At 44.6% G+C, this 17,204-nt stretch overlaps 1 protein-coding gene across 3 annotated transcripts in view; it reads left to right on the forward strand.

Annotated features, from left to right (window-relative positions):
- The window catches only part of ONECUT1 (one cut homeobox 1), a 38,751-nt gene that overhangs the window by 2,070 nt on the left and 19,477 nt on the right, over window positions 1-17,204 (forward strand). The window lies entirely within an intron of this gene.

Raw genomic sequence — 17,204 nt, forward strand, 5'->3', positions numbered from 1 at the left:
GGTACTCTGGGAGTTCCAGCAAAATATTCCAAAGCCGCGCGGCTGTGGGTGTATGGAGCGGACGCTTTGTAAGGGTTAGAACACACTCTGCGTTTGTGACCCGCTGTAGAGAGCGAGGCGGACCGTGTCAAGGTCCAGGTGAGGGCGGCGAAGCAACAAGGGAACTTCCAGCTGAGCCCAGGGACCGCCTTCGCTACCGACTCGCCTAGCACGTCGCATCTTGTTTTATTTCTCTGCATGAATTCTTGTCTGAATCCCCATGCAGGGGGTAGAGTGTGGGGAAAGAAAAAAGTCTGCGAACCGAAGTCTCCAGTGCCCCAAACTCCGAGGCCCTGACATTTCCGAGTTGGGCGGGAAGGTAACGGCGGCGCTGCATAGACACAGCGCTCAGCTCCCCCAGCCTCTCTGGTACTGGGAAGCTCCCAGACTAAGGTACTGGAAAGGTTCTGGCCCGCCGACTGACGGAGGGGACAAATGAGCCCAGCCTGAATCACACTGGGGATTTTAAGCAGATTCGGCGACTCCCTAGAGTGGAGGACAAGCGGAAAGGTAGAGCCAAGGGCAACCCAGGTGTACTCGGTTTGATGATATCCGAGCTGAGTTGATTGACTCCTGAATACATGCAGCCGCCTTCCCGCCACTGTCGTCCACCCCCCACCCTCGCCCCAGCCCCAACCCAATCTCAACTCGGCGCCCTAGACTGAGTCCTGGCAAAGAGAAAGGTAAAAGCCGGAATGAGGGTTTGTTAATTAACTGATCGTTCTCCATTAATTCGTCCCTAGAGAACGAGAGACAGTCAATCCGCTCAGAGCCGGGGGCACTGAGCCGTTTCACAGTCTAAAATCAAAGCGAGAGTCCAGGGTCCCCTCCCCCACCTCGTGCTGGCCAATGAGAAACCAGAGGGAGGCAGGTGCCGGCGTGCCTGCGAGCCTGCGACTCCAAGCCCGCTAAGACCCAAACCACTCCTGGGGTCTGGGTTCCTGTGGCCTCCCTGCCCAAGCGCCGCACTCGCTGAATCTCTTCCTCGCCAGGTTTTCTAGCCCAGCCCCGAGCTTGATGGCTCCAAGCGAAGTCTCCATGCGGACTCTTGCAGCCTGCGCCTAGAAGCCAGGAGAAGCAGGGATAAGGAGACAGCAGGGGAAAGGAAGAGGTTAACGGTGTACCCTCTGGGGCTCCCGCAATTCCACTCTAGCTCTGTGCACGGCCACCAGATCGTGCCCTACCCTAAGGGTTGACTAAGACCCGAAAACAGCTGAAGCTCTAGAAAGGATGGCTGAAACGACTATACCTCTCCCTGGCTGCTCCGCCTCTACCAGCACCCAAGGTAGTCGACACCTTTTCACAAGCCCACACCAGCCTCGAGTTCTGCTGCAGGACACTTTTTACCAGGCAGTGCTCACACAGGCGGGTTAGTAGGGCTAGGGGGATGCAAGGAAGAGGTGCAAATGGAGAGCCCTACCCCAAGGAAGTCCCTCTCCCCCTCCGTGAAGGCACTGGCCCAGGGCTCCAATGACGCTCCTTCCCCAAGGCCTATCAACCCCTGGAAAGACAGACTGACAAATTAGGTTCAGAGACGACTCCCAGAGCCCTAGAAACCTGCTTAGCGCCCTGCCCTATAAGAGCGCCCTCTGACCTCCTCGTGAGGGCAGCCCTAATACTGCAACCTGCACTCGGCGGCATGCGAGCCTGGGCTTAAGCGATCCGGAGGTTATTGAAGGGGCCGCTGCCTGGCACCCAGCAGCCAGTGGCGAATCATGCCCAGCCTTTGGACGGAGGCACGTGGGCTTTTCATCAGAAAAAGAAAAAGAAAAAAGAAAAATTGGAGACTATGCCGGGATATGTGTTTGGCGCCAAAGCCTAAAACCCGGATGGAGCGTCGCCTCTTCCATCTTCCTTTCTTTAACTTCATTAAAGGGGTGGGGCAGGCTGGGATGCGGGCGCGTGCGGAGCCAGTTTGGATCAATTCCATTAGGCAGTAAGGATCGCGACTTATTTTTAAGTCTCTGAACAACAACGAGCAGCCCCATTAACATTTTCATTTAGAAAAAAAAAAAAAAAGTGAGGCCGTTTCCTGAACCTTTCGAATGATCTCGGGTAAGCCCTGACTGCGGGTGACTTAAAATGGATTGCAGGGCATGTTGGCTGCAGCTATGGAACGTTGCCGCCGCCTCCCCATCGCCAGCTCCCGTTCACCGAGGTGCCATTTACAGCTTTGCTTGCTGTGGCACTCAGAGACCCCTCAAACTAGTTTCTACCCCATGCGAGGCAGAACCTTTGAGATCGGTTCCTTCTCTGGGTGGCGGGAGAATGGCTTCTTCCAACCCCTCCCAGTACTCCAGGTTCTAGCAGGCTGTTGTAGAGGGTCAAAACCTTCCTCATATGGCAGCATGTTTGGAGAGATGTTTTCTCTTTACGAAATTACATTGGCTGGTGGAAGACGGGAGACAGAAGGAAATTCTCACCAAATTAACTACCTTTAAAAAAATCAATATACGTTCCCTCAATGTAATACTTGCTGCTGCCCCATTAAAGTGCAGAGCAACCAGGCTTGCGCCGCGTTCTCATCCCAGGTGAGGAGGGTGGGCTGCCGCTGTGTGGGTAGGTGGGTGCATGGTGCCCCGCCTCTGATGTCGGTGTCTATTTAGATGCAAGGAGATTAGTTTCCAATTAAAGATTCCAGGAGGCTCTAGCCACACCAAGGGAGCTGCCAGTGCAGGAAGAGGCTGCTATGCACGCCCACCAGCTGGTGCTGAACCAAAGACTCAGAAGACTGAACAGGCTGCGGCGTCTGGCAGGGGTGATGCTGGGCCACTCCTACCTGTGCTACCTGGAAGCAAAGAACCTCCAGATGGCAGCGCTGGGGAGCCAGGCAGGTCTCTAGCACCTGGGACTGCGCCTCTTTCATGTCTAGGACTTGGCTCCAGAGCTAGCTGGAGAAGAGCCTGGGCCTGGAAGGAAAGGGCCAGAGTGAAAGAGGGGGGGCAGTGACAGTCTGTCCAGGAGGTGACCATGAGAAAGTCTCGCCTGGGCCAACCTGGGCCATGTTTGCCATAAGTGGCCTTGCAGCCTGGTTGATTGATAACTGGCCCCCGCACAAGTCCATTTGCTTTTTGTTAATATTTATCCCAGTGGCTGACATTTCAACTATCCCCTTGCTTTCCTGGGCCACCAGAAGGAGTGTGATGCTGAGACCTGGGAACCCCACTCCCCCAATCATTGAAGACTCTGGACAAGGCCAGGAGAAAAGCCAGGCCTGGGCATGTGGGATATAGGAACTTGAAGGGTTCCTGGGCCAGAGTAGGAGGAGAAGGTGCCAAGCTGACTGGTTTCCCTGCCCCACGCCCCCAAGTTTTGGCCCTGCAGGCCTTGGACAGTGCAGCTGCTCCCAGCCATCTGTAGCCCAGACAAAGAGCCAGTGGGGCGAGGCCTAACTTGACGCCCTCACAGCCCCAGGGCGAGGGGGTCTGTCTGCCCAGGAAGAGCACCACCTCCAAAGCTTTGTGGTATTCTCCCAGCAAGACCTGGAGGCTAAGCAGTTTTCAGGCAGAGGCCTAGGAGTCTAGAGCTCCCCCCCACCACCGCCACCTCAGGCTTAATGGTGACCATGTTCCCAAGGAGTTGGCTAGGGACCCCTCACACACCAGCTGAACTGGTCTCTCTTTGAGGGACAATTCCCAGAAGGCTCTGTGTGGGCTTTCTCACAGCCCATCCCTGACCCCTTGAGGTTGTGGGACAATAGTTCTCTCTTGCAGTCCCCACTGGGGAGCACAAACTACAGGGAGGAGAAGAAAGAGCCTGTGGGGTTAAGTGTGCATGTGGTGCAGACTGAGGCTGATCGTTTGGAGTGGAGGAGACCTGCTGCTGGGGCTTGAGGAGGCCTGACGGTTATTGTATGGTGACGTAGTGTCAGTGCATCGAGCTTGGCTGCCTGAGACAATAAACTCTACTCCCTGTTCCAAGGACGGCTGGCTCTCCTGTCAGCCAGTGTAGCCCTGAGACCTTTAGAAGCGCCTGAAAGGCAAACGGGTCTGCGCAGAGCAACTCTCCTGTCCCTGGGCTGCAGCAGTCCCTAGAGACCCAGCCCTGCCATACTGTTTTGCAACTGGCGCTGGGGACGGTCTATGTCAACAATAGCACGATTGTGTTGTAGCAGCAAAGGGACTCAAAGCCAAGGCTGCGTCTTTCTTTAAGCTTTGGGCGCTCAGCGCGCCGCGTGGAGCTAAACTCCTGACCTCTCTGATGCTCTCCTTTCGGACTCACCTTCCCCCGGTAGCGCGTTGAGTGGTGCTGCAGCAGCTGCGTGCGCCCCCTGCGGGCCACGGGGCCAGGCACTCAAGCAAGCGTAGGTGATTCAACCCGCTGCGGAAAGGAGAGGCTTTGTTTTTAAAACAAAGATGTCCTAGTGATTTTCAAAACGATAACTGTTTTGATAGGAAGAAAGTGTAGAGGAAGAAGAAAAAGATACCTAGTGGATCGATCTTGGCCCTAAACAGTGACTGGGTATCGCCCTGCTAATGAGACAAAAAGTAAACTCCAACTGTAACCTCTCCAAACATGAAGCATATTTGGAATATGTATCCAAATTATACTTTTGCTGGTATGTTTTTTTTTTTTTTTTTTGAGACTATCAGGGTCATAGTAGAGAAGTCTGAAATCAGAGGTTGGAGCTGGAGGTATAGTGATGGGAGGGTGTATTAGCGTTCCTTTGTTTTGCTGTTTCCCCCTCCAGCTAACTGATGGGAGTTAGAAGGCTGCCCTGAGGCTCTGAGCTTGAAGGTCTTTGTTTGCTCTCTAGTGGGGTGGGTGAAACGGCACTCTTAGGCCTAGAGGCCTGGAGGCCCCGAGCACTGTCAGGACCCTGGACAGGGCCCAGCCAGCGTGTTGCCTAGGTTTTTCTTCTGCCCCTGGAAGCTGGCTAGGACGGCGTTGAAGAGCTGTAGTGAGGAAAGGAGAGGTTTGTGAGAAACTGTGAGACACTGCACAATCAAGTAGTAGAAAAGGTCAAACCTACCCTCCTTGATCAGGTGGTTGATTTTTTCCTCCCTCCTCAGCAGCTTTCTGTGTGCGTCTGAGCGCATGTGCACACCTGCTTATACAATCGGAATTCAAGTCCCTATGGGTGTGACAGGGGTTGGATCATTAAGCTAAAACGTTCAATTCAGTCCCTTTGATCCGTGCTGGGGAAAATCTATAGTCATCTCTAATCTACGAGGTCTTTAAGGAGGTTGTTACATGAGCTGTTTTGATGTCATCATTTCCACATTCCTGGCAGATTCAGCTAATCAAACAGATGCTGTTACCCAAAGTTCTCAGAAGAAAAATTTCTCACAGAGTATATAGGTAAATTTTATTCTTGATTTCCTTGTATGAAAGAAAATCCTCGAGTCTGATGAAGGTGGGTAATTAAAAAGGAGGTTCTCAGGTATCTTGCTCCTCAAAATTTGTGGCTAGGAGCCTTGCCCTTCAAGTAACAGTGCTCAGTGCTCTTTGTCAGCCCCATATTTTGGAATGAACACCAATTTAATATTTTAAGTCAACCAAGGAACTTGGAAGGATTGGATGAGAAACGACTAGTTTCATTTCAGTCCCTGTGAAAAAAGAGTTTCCACATTCTTGGTAAAATTGAATGGTCCCCAAGCTAGGGTAACAAGAGAAGAAGAGTCTTACTGAAGTCCTGGTAGTTAGAGGTAGATTTCCTATAATTCTGGATAAAACAATTCAACACGTATGCATTAAATGCTGTTTTCATTATGCCTCTATTTACATAAGAGGGATAAGCACTTTGGGAAGAAGAAAGCCGCATTATTTCTACATGGAAAATGTCAGCCTCATAGAGCTCAGTAAAAGGAGAAAAACTGATTTCTAATGTGAATGAATTTAGTGCACAATCCTGTCTTCTGTCAATTGATTTTCCCAGATTTTTATTTTAACACAAGTGTGTGAATATCTATGAAGCTTAATCTTCTTCTGAAATGCTAGGATTGCCTTAAATGACTAAATACAGGACAATCTGATTGTTTTGATGCAATCAGATGACTCTATGTTTTATCACAGGGTCTTGATATAGAATCGCCCACATTACGTTCCTTTCAAAAGATGTTACATGATCATAAAGTTGGAACAAATTAGCTTCTATAAATTTTCTTCTCCTTTATGTGAAACAAGTTGATAATAGCTGAGCAGAAGCAGACCCAAAAGTACAACCCATAGATTTGTCTTGGCAAGTGATAAGAAAGTCAACTGATAAAGAAGGAGCTTGTATCCATTGTGTACATTTTATTGGGTCCTATGCTAGGCACATAGATGTTCTCATTTAATACTGTGCCAGTGGCTCCTAAATTTTTCTATGCACTGGAATCATTTAGGGATCCTTTTAAAAAAGTATTCCTGGCTAAAACCTCAAAATTTCTGGTGTAAGTGATATAGGGCATGACCTGGGCATTGGAATTTTTTTAAAAGCTCTTAGGTGATTTTAATGTGCAGCAAAGTTTGGGAGCCCTTAATTTATAAGGTACTTACCATTATTTTCCTTCTTTCTCTGTTCACTGAGGTTTAAGAACTTACTGTGGTAACACAGCTGGAAATCACTGAGGCCCTGATCTCAGCTTTCTCACCTCAAAGGCCAGAACCCCCTTACCCTTCACCCAGTGCCTCGATTACAGGCTCAAGTCCACCAAGTCAGTGGACCCAGAATTTAGAAATGTCTGATACACTGTCATAAACATCAATCTAGAAAGTTTCTGCATAGTAAAGTTCTTAAGATTGGAGAATTCCCTCTGGGATTCTCAAAGAGAGTTGCTTGTGGAAACTTATTTCTTTTTTACTCAAGACTTATAAGAGAGACTCTTTATTGCTCTTTTGAAGAAGCAGCCAGAGGGAATGTGAGGCAGTAACAGAGCTAGATGTGGAACAAAGTCTCTCTATCCATTTGTTCACTTAAACAATTATTGACAGGCAAGACCCATCTCATTAAATGTGTTCTGTGGGTAGGACTGGTCCATTGGGACCCATGCCTGGAGGAGGGCCCAAAGGCCCAAACCTCCCATACTTTCAGGCATTGGTGTTCTGATCTGCACTTGCACAGCAATTACATTTCTTGGCTTCACATCAGTGTCTGTCTTGCTATTCCAAGCTTGCCTGTTACTCATGTTTTAGGACTCTGCACTAAAAAATAATAAATTGACTTAAACTCTGTATGTATGTTGGCAATCATCCAGAGGGAAACTTACAATTTCCCTCAAAGCAAGGGAGGCTTCCAGTTATCCATGTTTCTCATCTCCCTTTGCAAATGCCGCAGGGTACTCAGAATCGACACTTTCTGAAATCGCTGCTTTCGTTTCGCATCTGGTGATGATCTCATAGTCCCAAAGAGAGGTTATCAAAGGAACATAATAAACTATGTGCTTTTCGCTTTCTTTCCTGATGTCTTCTAAAACAAATCAATGGAGGAAATTAAATAAATAAACAAGCGAAGCGCGCCACCTAGTGACCCCCGTGCTCACTGCAGGTGAAGTGCGTGAGAGGAGTGGCTAACGCGATTCAAGTATTGATGGAGTCACAAAAATCGTTCATTAAGGCAATTTAATCTTTGCTATTAAATGTCCTTTCAATTCATTTGGGGTAATTAAGATGCAGTTAAAGTGATTAAATTCTAATTACTTATGCTAGACAAAGACATATTTGTCACACTAATGCGGTTAACTAAGGACTCAGAAAGAAAGTTAACATTTACTTCAAATGATGCAACTGGAAAAATCAGTTCCTCTTTTCATCATTAATCCAGTGAGCTGGGTGATTATGTAATGGCACTACAAGCTCATTAAATAGGGGAAGTGCTGATTAAAATGACTGCTGGGAGGAAAACCTGAACCAGGAGTACCTCCATACCGTGTAGTCAGCATTCCTAGCAAAATTACTAGATGTCCTTTCTTTCCCTCCAAGCCCGCCCCCACCCCAAAGTAATAAACAGCTCCTGAGTTTTATCCTGACATTAAAAGAGGATGCCTCTTGGAAAGCTTTTATTGCCAGCCTGCAGACATTGTTAAAACAAAAGATATTTTCAAATAGCAAAGGGATTCTCAGGGTAGAGAGGAGCAGGCACTTGGGCAAGGGAGGGGAGAAGAGAGAGTCCCTGAAGTAAACAGCTCCAGAATGAAAATTTCTCCTGCAGTCTTTGGAAGCCACTGTCCTTCACACAAACACCTTTCCTATTAAGCTGTCCTTCTCCCCTTCCCAGTTGCAATTTTACTGCCTTTGATGCCTGGGGACAGAGTTATGCTTGTTGTGAACACTCTCAAGAGCGCTAAGTACCTCAGGTGCAAATCGGTCTCACTTTAGAGTTTTTCTACATTTGCATGTAAAGGCTTCTGAGATTATACACCATCAGATTACTGAGGCTATGTTGTCATAATGTCCACAAACATTTCCCAGCCTCTTATGATAGCTTAATTTTGAGTACTCAGAAGAGAAGGATGGATTGAAATTTTATTGCATTTGAATTTTGCCTTCCTTCCAAAATATCTTTCTTATATAAGGCCATGCCTATTATTTGCCCAGGGGGATATTCCAAGGATGAGGATGATCAGTCAGAAAATGGGAGATTATTTTCTCCAGGAGATTGGTGTCTTTTAATACTGTTAAATTTGCCTGTTGAAAACCATAATTGTGGAAATTGCACCTTTCCCCTAGTTATCCTATTGACATTCCATATTACCTCTGTTCATTAGGAAAGAAGCTGAAGTTATCAAATTCATCAGTCATTTAAACAACTACCTTTTAAAAATAAATTGGTGGTTATTTGAATATTTACAGTCATTTTTAATTTAGTAGATTGTGTTATAGCATTTTAAATTACTAAACCAAACATACACATTTTTTAAAAAAAGAACCCTAGTCTAAGAATTGAGAGCCCCAGAGACAGGTTCTTGCACTAATTAGCTCTGAGAACTTGTCAAGTCATTTAACCTTTCTGAGCCTTGGTCTCCTTGAATGTAGAGTGAAGGGTTTGACCTTAGGGTCCTTCTGGATCCCACATTCTGTGATTGATTGCCTTCTGTGATGACTGTGTATCCATGACAGGGTCTCTTATCTCAATCTGGTGTTCTGTCCCAAAGTCAGGATTCAACAAGGTGTAAGGCCCAGGGGCCCATCTCTTGGGCACAGTCTCGGATCAAACTCTCCTGTCAGATGGCCAGGAGGAAACGGCCTGTCCAGTTAGGAGTGCTGAAATCTAGCCAGAAATGCTGCATCTTGAGGTTGCAATTCCTGAATCCTAATAATACAAGTTGTTGGTGAGGATATGGATCATCAAGGATTCAGGCACTGCTTCTGGGAATTTAAATTAGCACCATTGCTTTAAAAGATAATTTTATATTATCTTATAAACCTGAAACTACACCTGAACCAAGTCTATTCCTTGTTATGGAGCCTAAATACTCATAGGTGCTCCTATAGACAAGTACAGGGATGTTTGGGGCAGCACTTCTTCTAAGAGCAAAAAACCAGAAACATCCCCAAGGTCCACTGACAAGGACTGCCAAAATAAATTGTGATGTAGTCATATAATGCTGTAGTATATTGTGATGAAAAGTAATGAGGCACAGCTACACACAACAACATAGTTGATTCTTAGGAACAATGTTGAATTTTAAAAAGAGAGAGCAAGCTATAGAAGATCACACCAGAACAATATCATTTCTACAAGGCTCAAAAGTAAGCAATGCTAAACAACTTACTGTTTAGAGAGACATAAGTAGGCTGTTAGAAACAAAGGTATAACAAACTCAAGTTCCTAAGAATGGTTACCTCTGCTGGGGGGAGGCCGGAAAGAAAAAGAGAGAGTACCCTCATAGCTCTATAGTCAGCTGAAGCTCTAATTCTTGTTGGTTCTAGTCAGGTGCTACCTTCACCGGTGCTCATTTTGTTACTGTGCTTCCTAGACACATTTTATAAGAGGTAAATATTGTTTAATTTTAACACTGGGGAGAAACAAGGTTGGACCAAACAAACCCCAGGACATATGAGTTGTCATTTACCCAGTAGCCTAGCCCTGTGCTAAATGTCAGCCCTCTTAGGAATTATATTTGACTAATTGTGGACAGGGCATAAGATGTGAAGGAGGAAGATTCATCAGATGGGGAAAGAATAGTTCCCTCTTTATTCATTTGAGTACCAGCCTCAGCAGGTTGTGCTCAGTACTAGGGATGGCAGGTACAACAGACTTACCTTTTGGAACTCATAGTCAAGGGGGAGAGAAGAACAAATAGCTGTTTCTTGGTTGCTTTTTTGTGCCAAGAAAGAACAGTTTGGGGTGTGATGAAGGGACACTTTTGAAGATCTAGAAAAAGAACAGGACTTGTTCAGAAATAAAGAAAGAGGTTTTCAGGCAGAGGGAACAAACAATAGAACATGTGGGCTGAAACCTCTTGGCAAAAGATTTCTTGGATCTGCATTATTATATAGCTGGAAGATTTTTTCTTCCGCAGCACAGCTGAGTGACACTACATATATATATATATATATTTTTTTTTAACTTTTTAGTGTTGTACCCTTGGCATATGGAGATTCCCAGGCTAGGGGTCTAATCGGAGCTACAGCTGCCTGCCTATGCCACAGCCATTATGGGATCTGAGCTGTGCCTGCAGCCTCTACCACAGTTCATGGCAACACCAGATCCTTAACCCACTGAGCGAGGTCAGGGATAGAACCCGAAACCCCATGGTTACTAGATGATTTGTTTCTGCTGTGCTATGACAGGAACTCCACAACATCTTCTCATCAATAATAAAAGCGTTCTCCAAGGCTCTAGTTTTTGTAATGGGACAGGATTGACAGAGGGTTTCATATTCCTCTAAGGGAGCAAATCAGGTGATGGAGAGGTGGGGAGAAAATGTATGCTGGTTAAAAAGTATCCCAGGTAGGAGTTTCCGTCGTGGCGCAGTGGTTAACGAATCCGACTAGGAACCATGAGGTTGCGGGTTCGGTCCCTGCCCTTGCTCAGTGGGTTAACGATCCGGCGTTGCCGTGAGCTGTGGTGTAGGTTGCAGACGCGGCTCGGATCCTGCGTTGCTGTGGCTCTGGTGTAGGCCGGTGGCTACAGCTCCAATTCAACCCCTAGCCTGGGAACCTCCATATGCCACGGGAGCGGCCCAAGAAATAGCAACAACAACAACAAAAGACAAAAAGACAAAAAGACCAAAAAAAAAAAAAAAAAGTCTCCCAGGTAGGAGTTCCTGTTGTGGCTCAGTGGGTTAAGAACCCAACTAGTAACCATGAGAATGCGGGTTTGATCCCTGGCCTCACTCAATGGGATAAGGATCTGGCATTGCTGCAAGCTGCTATGTAGGTCACAGATCTGGTTGAGATCTGGCGTGGCTGTGGCTGTGGTGTAGGCTGACAGCTACAGCTCTGATTTGACCCCTAGCCTGGGAACATCAATTAAAAAAAAAAAAAAGCCTACCAGGTGATTGTAATCTATCTAACTCCATGCTGACAATTAGAATATTGATATTGAGAAGTACTATATATAAAATATATAGACAACACCTTCCATATAGCACAGGGAACTATATTCAATATCTTGTAATAACCTATAATGGAAAAGAATATGAAAAATATAGATATATGTATGTATTACTGAATCACTTTGCTGTACACCTGAAACTAACACAACGTTGTAAATCAACTCTAATAAAAAAAAGGAATATTGATATTGAGAATTTAAGAGCAAATTACTTATATTTTGCCCCTTTATTATTGATATATATCTTTATATAACATATATAAAGATTATATCATGATACAATATTTTACTTTTTATCTCTTTTGAAATCAAAAGTTCACTCAAAAATTCAAGATTCCTATAGGAATAATTGTGTCCATACTCTCTTCCATCTGAAAAATTATCACTGTTCTCTAAGTCCTTTCTATTCAGTGTGCCCCAGGCCAGCAGCAGAACTGGTAAGAAATGCAGACTCTCAGACCTACTGAATCTGAATCTTGACAAGATCCCCAGGAAGTTCTTGTGCACATTCAAATCACCAAGGGTTCTATTACATCATTCAGAAGGTCCGTTTTCCTTCCTTCTCCCACATGCAGGTGGGGCGCCTCCTACAGGGCTAAGTGCTGGGGCTCAAAAGAGGCATGATGTGTCCCTGTGTGGTATCTTGCAGGAGCTCATGGGAGGGTGTGTGCAGGTAAATAAACACTTACAGTGTCGATGAGGACTCAGATAGGTAGGAATACCATTATGTGGTGGCAGGAAGGAAACCGAAAGAAGACTGAAAAGAGAGTACATAGGACCTTGTATATCTGTGCCACACAAGGAGCTGGGGTCTGTGGAAGCAGGAGCTGAAAGAAGTGGTGATGTCTAGCGGACTGAAATTGTCAGACTTATGCATTTGAAAGCAGGCCTAGTGTGAAACAATAGAAGTAGCAGCAGCAGGAGACTAGCTTGGAGGGGTAGCAATAGATGATGTGGGTCTGACTGTATGCCGTTGTCAGCAGAGGTGGAGAAAATGAGCGGGCAAAATTGGAGAGATATTTCTAAAGTAAAATTGAGAAGTCAGTAGAAAGCAAAAAGGAAAGCAGACCTGGCCCCTGTGGTTCTGACTTGGGAAGCTGGGTGCTTGGATACACCTTTAGTCATAGGGAGCCATGTGGATGTAAATATAAAGCTATAACATTTCAGGAGAGCCCATACTCTCAAGCATGTGCTGAAGAGAGGTGGGTTCTCAAGTCACTGCATGGGTTTGAGATGTGAAATCAGGTAGATTGTCTCTGCCTCCTAAGAACACGTCACTTTATGGGGTAACATGATGTTAGCATGATGCTCCTGAGGTGAAGATTGTGGGTTCAGCCCCTTGAGTTTGGCTTTTACTTTCCAGTGTTCATGGGCGGTAATGGGCCCCCTCATTCCAGCCTACTGCCTGGGACTGGGCACAGAGGATCCATGAAGAACCAGTGCAAAGGGCTAGCCCAGATCTCTTCCTGCCAGCTGAGAAACAAAAGTAATCCCCAGTGGCGGTGAGTCAGGCACCTTCTGTCTATAACCAAGGACAATAGGAGAGGAGGGTAAGCATAGATCTGTTGGAGGGACAGACAGGTGTTGGCAAGTCTTGTTAATCACTTTCAAGTCATTTGGGGATGGAAACTAACCATTCTAAGGTCAAGAATATTTACATAAGAAAACAAGTTTTGCTTTTCTCTAATTTAGTTTTCATAGTTTCAATGCCCATGAGACCCCCCTTTTTTTTTTTTTTTTTTTTTTTTTACGGCTGCACCTGTGGCATTTGAAAGTTCCCAGACTAGGGGTTGAACTGAAGCTGCAACTGAGGCCACAGCCACAGCCACAGCCACATCAGATCCAAGCCAAATCTGTGATTTTCCCCACAGCTTGCAGCAACATCAGATCCTTAACCCACTGAGCAAGGCCAGGGAAGGAACCCACATCCTCACGGAGACAATGTCAGGTTCTTAACCTGCTGAGCCACAGCAGCAAACAGCACCCCCTGATTTTTTTTTTTTTTTTTGTCTTTTGTCTTTTTGTTGTTGTTGCTATTTCTTGGGCCGCTCCCGCGGCATATGGAGGTTCCCAGGCTAGGGGTTGAATCGGAGCTGTAGCCACCGGCCTACACCAGAGCCACAGCAACGTGGGATCCGAGCCGCGTCTGCAACCTACACCACAGCTCACGGCAATGCCGGATCGTTAACCCACTGAGCAAGGGCAGGGACCGAACCCGCAACCTCATGGTTCCTAGTTGGATTCGTTAACCACTGCGCCACGACGGGAACTCCCCCCTGATTTTTTTTTAAAGCATTGTTTTTAATAAATGTTTATCTTTGAAAATTTACTGTGTGCACATCATTTTTAAAAGTTGGACATAAAAATGTATACAGAGAAAACCAAGTTTTGCTCCTAACCTATCCCGTAGTCACCCAGCCCCTAGAAGCAACCCCTGTTACCAGTTTCTCATGTATGCTGCAGAAATAGCCTATGGCTTTTCCTCTGTGTGTGTGTGTGTGTGTGTGTATAAATTGTCAAGGGCCCCTTTCATTTCCCAGACAATAACTTTCTAGGGAAAACAGTGAATACCTCTTGCTTCCTTTAATTCTGCTCTTTGACTGACAACTCCTTCCTAGAAATATATTTTCATGCCTAGCAAGGTGCTGTCTGGTGCAATTATCTGAGCAATGAAGGGTGACCACCCTTCTGGGTATATTGAAAACGGTCTTATGTGCTTCATTGGCGGTCCCCTTAATCCAACTCAATGAAGGAAAACTCAATGAATGAATGTAGTTCAAAATTTAAGCTTATAGAAATATATTTTATCTCCCACCCAGCCTCCCTATTTTAAAGTAATACAACATCCAGACACAATTACTATATTACTTTAGAGCACTGCCTTCAACCCAAAGACAGACATTTTTCCCAACTAGTTAACTATTGTACTGTGTATATATAATTTTGGATCAGGCTTTTGTCATCATATAACTTTTTTTTTTTCTTACCATTTGTTGCATACTTATCACGTACAAGCACCTTTTATCTTATTTTTATAATTTACTTTATAATTCCAGTGCTTTTCAAAAATAACTTCTTTGTAAAACTATTACTAGTAATCAAGAAAATAAATAGCGAGAGTCATCTGTAACACCCCCGCCCATGGCAGAGATAACCTTCCTTTTGTGAACATTTTTCCAATCTTTTCTGTTAGTTGATACATACATACTATGTTAAACCTTTTAAATTAAAAATCTCATGTTATTAAATTTGATATAATATTTGAAAATACATAAAAAAATAATGGGGACAATAAAACCCCCTGGTAATTCCATCATCCCTGCCCTCTTCCAACACCTAGGGAATAGCATTTATTCTTTCAGCAGATATGTATAGGTAGGGTGTTTACAGTGTACGAGACAGCAAAGAGGTAAAAGCCTGCCCTTTGCTCCTGGAGCAATCTGTGTCAGAAAACATTCTGTGCATTTTATGTTTTGCAGCTATGTTATAATTCAACCAATGCTCTATTTCTGGACACTAGGTTGGTCCATAAATTCATTGGATAGACGTAAATTTTTATGACTATATAATATTTTAGAAGTATCATAGTTTACATAACCTTCCCAATAACCTTTCTTGTCATTGGACATTTCAATGGTTTCAGGTTTTTTGTTTAGTTTTGTTTTTGCTAGTATTAATCAATGACATGGCAGTTGGCAACACTATACATAAATTTACTGAATATTTATTTTCCTCCTGAAAATAATTTTTCTCTAATTATTAAAGCAATACATGCTTAATGTAGAAACCTTGAAATATATGAAACACTATAAACAGTACTATGGAATCAAATCATCCATAAACCCAGAAACCAGAAATGATACCTATTTATATTGTCAATTTGCTTCCTTTAAGATATATTTAAAATTTTTATTTTCCACAAATTGAACTCATAATTTACTATCAAACGTATTTGTCATTAAATTTTATTCAAAAGCATGATTAAAATTGTATTTAGAGATTTTTTCAACTTTTTCAAAAGATACAAAAATAAAATAGTACAAAGAACATCCATATACCATTTACCCACCAGTTGACCAATTGTTAACATTTTGTCCTATTTGCTTTATCATTTGTGCACCATGCAAACCCTCTCATATGCACAGAATTTTTTTCATGCACCATTTCAGATTACCTTACATACACCATGGCTCCTCACCCTTCTCCCTTTAGAATGTATTTCCAAGAGGAGAGATAGCCCCTTCTGTAGCCAGATAGCTCACTTTTGTCCATAGACCCAGTAATGCTCTTCACAGCATTGTTCTTCAGTACAGGATCCGACCTGGGTTTAAGATGTCGTATCTCCTTTTTTCTTTAATCTTAAACATTTCCACCCTTTTTTTTTTTTTTTTTTTTTTTTTTACCTTTTATAACATTGACATGTTTGAAGAATACAGTCCCCACTTTTGAAAAAAGGTGTTTCTCATTTTATCTGATGTTTCCCTGTGATGAGATTGAGGTGGTGCTTTCTTGCACAGAAAGCTGATGGGTGAGATATGTCCTCAGGGGAGTACGTCTGGAGGCCCAGAAGTCTGTCTGTCTCTCACTTAACTGCTGAGTTAATTTTGATCACCCGGTTGAGGGGCTGCCTAATTTCGCTACTGTATAATCACTTTCTCTCTCTCTCTCACAACTAATAAGCAATCTGTGGGGAGATACTTTAAAATCATGCAAACATTCTACGCCTCATCAAAATTCCCCATGGATTTAGCATCTATTGATTCTTTCCTGACCTACTCTTTATCATGACGGCTTCAAAATGATTTTCCATCTCCAGTACTCCTCCTTGTTTGACAGTCAGCTCTCAGCTACCTTCTGTGAGCAAAAGTCCCCTCCTCTCTCATTTACTTATTCATTTGTTATTGGTGGAGATTCATGCATTCCTTTTTTCCCAGTGGTTTCTAACTCCATCCTCTACTTACCTATTTTGGTGCTTTAACGGTGTCAGATTTGACCAGTGGGAACCACTTTAATCTGGCTCCGTGTTCTCGTGACCAGTTTCCATCTTCTCCTTTTTCTCTTCGACTTCTTCTGCGTCTGCTTCCACTTCCCCTTCTCCTCCTCCTCCTCCTCCTTCACCCCTCCCCTTCCCCTCCCCCTTTTCCTCCTCCACCTCTCCCCATCCTCCTCCTCCTTCTTCCCATCTTCTCCTTCTTCTTCTTTTTTACTTGCTGTCATAATAAGATGTTCTAAGATCATCTGTTACCTACCCTTTCCCAGGCCTAGAATCTGCCCTTTCTGTGACAAGCCCTGATTCATTCTGGCGGGGAATGGAATTAGAGATTAAGAAGGCCTGGGCACTAGATGTGGTCCTGGCTACTAAGGTGGCTTTTTTTTTTGGACCCCTAAGAAAAAAACAGGAAAAACATACATATATTTACACATGCAAACAGAAATATACATAAGTACTCATACATACATAATATACATGTGCACATAAGCATGCTTACATACTTATTTTTAAAATCACGATTTTAGGAGTTCCCGTCGTGGCGCAGTGGTTAACGAATCCGACTAGGAACCATGAGGTTGCGGGTTCGATCCCTGCCCTTGCTCAGTGGGTCAAGGTTTCGGCGTTGCCGTGGGCTGTGGTGAAGGTTGCAGATGCGGCTCGGATCCTGCGTTGCTGTGGTTCTGGCGTAGG

Source organism: Sus scrofa, chromosome 1 (genome assembly GCF_054392235.1).
Source record: "Sus scrofa isolate SSC_HxYL_T2T_F1_AM1 chromosome 1, Sscrofa_HxYL_maternal_Yorkshire_Landrace_v2.0, whole genome shotgun sequence".
NCBI classification, from domain to species: domain Eukaryota; kingdom Metazoa; phylum Chordata; class Mammalia; order Artiodactyla; family Suidae; genus Sus; species Sus scrofa.